This window comes from Hirundo rustica, chromosome 5 (assembly GCF_015227805.2).
Source record: "Hirundo rustica isolate bHirRus1 chromosome 5, bHirRus1.pri.v3, whole genome shotgun sequence".
Classification (NCBI taxonomy): Eukaryota; Metazoa; Chordata; class Aves; order Passeriformes; family Hirundinidae; genus Hirundo; species Hirundo rustica.
This window is the reverse complement of record NC_053454.1, coordinates 60,609,901-60,613,575: the sequence shown is the minus strand read 5'-3', so window position 1 is coordinate 60,613,575 and position 3,675 is coordinate 60,609,901.

Genomic DNA, 3,675 nt, shown 5'->3' with positions numbered 1-3,675 from the left:
CCAACAGCTTGTGAAAGCACAGACCTTTCCAGTTTCCCTTCTAGTAAGTAACAACCTGTGTGTGGAGCACATTATCCCTGTCTGTCAGGAGCCCTGCCTAATTGCAGTGGGAAATGTAACGTTATCCTTTAATTTCCCATTTGTGAAGCAATTTGCAGTAGAAATGGGGACTGTGTGATGGCCTTTCAGAAAGGAGCTGAAAAACGCGCACAATTTAACAACTGACAAATCCAATTGTGAGGCAGAGGAGGAGTAGTGGTTAAAATATTCCCTCATTTGTTTGCCCTGTTTGTGGAATATGCTGTTGGTTGTTACTGCAGCCTTTGAACTCACAAGACAGATGAAGCCCAGGGTGCCACAGCAGCTCTGCCAGGGAGCCTGGTTACAGCAGAGAGAGGCAAATTCCTCTGGCTTGGATATTTGTGTTTGGTCTGAAACGTGTTCAAAGCTTGCAGGGCTTGTTTCTAGAGCAGAGTAGAGTAGAAGCAAATCGAATCCTGATGAAGGCCAGAGGCGCCAAGCATGGCCACAGGTCAGTCAGGCTGCTCTAAGGCAGTGAGCTGGCCTGTGTGCTCTGCAGTGGGAACATGGAGCTCTTCTAGGATTTTCAGTGCCAATTCCTGAGCAGAAAATGCCAGATGGATTTCTACAGATAAGCAAAGCAGGGTGCTTACTCTGGTTCTGGTCAGCAGAGATGGGCTGGCTAGCCTGGGAGTCCTGAGAACATCTTCAGGGTTGATGACCTGCTAACATTTGTGCCTTTGCACTTTGTCCACACGTTTTCCATCCTGCTCGGCATTTTTTGTTAGAGGAATTGGCCTTTATAGGAGTTGGACGTTACTATGAAGCTGCCAGCGACCAAATATAGACGTGATGCTTTTCCCTCACCTGTCTGCTTCACCCTCGTGGTGGCTCAGCTTTCACTGCCTCCTCTGCTTGTCTCAGTCATTTGTGGATGATTTGAGGCTTTCAGAAATGCACTTTCCACAGCCAGTAGCCGGAGGTGTTATTTCTACCAGGATAGATTTTCTGTCTCTTTTTCCTTTTGTCTCCATGTGTCATTCCAAGGCAGAGTGAGTGATACACTGTGCCACAGCTCAGTGGATTAGTCACTGACCTTTTGCTGGGGGATTCTCTTTGATGTAGCCTCAGTTCACAATGGAAGTGCAGCCACTTCTGTGCCTGCCACTGAGTGCAGGAGCTGGCAGGCTCCTGACAAGTTTCCATGTACCCTTCTGGGGATCTCTGCTCTTTATCCATGGCTTTGGCTCTGCGTTTTTAGTAAGTGTTGGGGTTGCTGAGGCAGGGTGAGTACAGGAGGCTGCTGCTGGGATTGCAGGGAGCAGTGTTGGGAGAGGAGGGGCTGGTCTGGTTGGGAGTTACCGAGCCCTGCTCCTTTGCTTCGGTCAATGGCGCTGCACTGTCAGTGGCAGCCCGGGGCACTGGGCTGCATGTGACAAGGTATTTCTCTGCAGCTCCAAGTCCTGCTGACCAGGGAATCTGAGTCTCTTGAGGAGCAAGGGATGCACTTCAGCACTGTCAGATGCAATCAGAATAACCTGCCTTATTGTGCAGCTTTTCTTTCCTTTATTCAGAGGCTCAAGATAAACCCTTGGAAGAAGTAAACATGAAAGCCATGTTCTTGAGTGCAGGCTTTGGGGGTGTTGCTGTGGTTGTGTGGCTTTTCCATTGTTTTGTCACTGCAAAGGAGCATGTGGAAGAATCTACCTGTTTAGCCAAAGTCAAATGGAAAAGTTGGCAGAAGTTCCCTGTGGGATTTAAAGAGAAGAAAGGAGGGCTGTAGTGGAGAGCTTGTTGCCAGAGGGTGAACATCCATCACTAAACCAAACTCTTATGCTCCAGAGTGTCAGTGGTGCTGCGCAGGACAGGCCAGTGCTGGGCTTCACTCCCACAGCCTTAGGGCCGGAGGCACGGAATTCGCATGAGCCTGATAGGGAGGGTGGCATGGGCCTGGCTTGGGCTGCTGCTTTTGTGGAATGTCACTGGGGTCTTGGAAACCAGAAGCAAACCCAGCAGCATCTGCAGGAGTCTTGAAGAGCAGCTCTCTGTTTCCCATTGAAATACAGCACAAATTAGATGCAAACTTCCTGGTCTTTTCTTCAGGATGGTTTGGGAATGATGTGTTCCTTTGGCTGTCTGTCCAATACATTGTTAATTAGCCATATATATCCATAGTGATATGTACAAAAGCTTTTTGTGAATTGAAAATACTCCTCTCATTGGCTGCCTAAGTCACATAAGCATTTTGCAAATATCTCCCAAAATAATTTCTAAGCATCTCTTCCAAAGGGAAGTTGAGCATGGGATTTGCTCCCTTTGAGGAGGAGCCGCTTGCAGTGTGATTTATCGACTGTGCCTCCTGTAGTCCAGGGATCAGGAGCACGCTTGAGAGGTGGAAGGACGGGAGCAGAGGGCAGGCCTGACTATCAGGCACATTAATGGAGGGCAGTCTGTCATGTCACTAATGATGGGAGTGGCACTTCATTATGCTGCTGTAGTACCTATGGCTGGTGCTGAGGGAGGAGATGCTCTTTGATATATCAGTGTAACCTCTGTGCCACAGTGCTCTCAGGATACCCTGCTTACCTGAGAACACAGGATTTTCCCCTGAATATTGGTCCTTTCTTCACTGATTTGGTTTGGGTATTTTGTTACCATTGTGGCTTAGACAACTGCAGGCATTAAAAGGCAATTAAAATTAAATAAGGTTCCGCTAGCTGAAAGGGCCTTTGGAAAACTGGGACAAGCAAGAGGAAGCTGGGAGACCCTTTCAGCTGGCAGCAGCACAGACTGCAGAGCCAAGGGTGAGTGCCTGCGCCAGTGGTGTCAGGAACCTGAGTCCTTTGTCTACCTCTGCCTGTGAGCTCACAAGTCCCAGGAGCTGCTGTGCTTTTGGAAAACCTGAACAGAAGATCCTGGTGCTGAGGAGAAATAGGGCAGCTGGCTTAGCTGTAAAACAGTTATGATGGCAAACGTATCTCAGGTAAGCTGCTGGAGATCTGCAGATCCTGGAAGTGTCCTCTCTTCATAGCTTGGGTACCGTATGCTGTTCCATAAGGGCACAGTTGATGTGCTGGTGACCCACATGCAAGGTGAAGGGTGTGGAATGAAGAGGTGAGAGTGATTATGGTTCTCCATGTCCTTGTGTTATCTGCCCTCTTGGTGAGACATTCTATCTGCAGTAGTACTAAAGGTACAGGTACGCCCACATCTCTTGCTCTTTCTGCACCCTTTGCTGCTGATCCTCTTCAGGAGTTAGTTTTTAAACAGTGCAGAATCATATACTCCTTTCTCTGTTCAAAGAGGACTTTTGGTTAATGGTGCTTTATGGTTATTAATAATAAATTTATTTAATTTATTTAATAAAAATAGTGTTTACCTCAGAAGGTTCGAATTCCTTTTACTACCTGCATTATTTTGGTAGGAGAGCTTAGGTCAGTAACAGGTGAAGATTGGTTGCCTTAAAGGGAATGATTTAGAAACCCCTCAGATGCCAAAATGGTGGATATGTGAGAAGCTGCCCAAGAACCAGAGCAGCCGGATACATCCCTGGCTCCACGTTGTCCCCTGTCCCTCTCATGGCTGGTGAGCTCCAGCCATGTGTACAGCTCTGTCCCCTGGCTGGTGTCACAAGTTGCTGTTGGGCTGACCAAG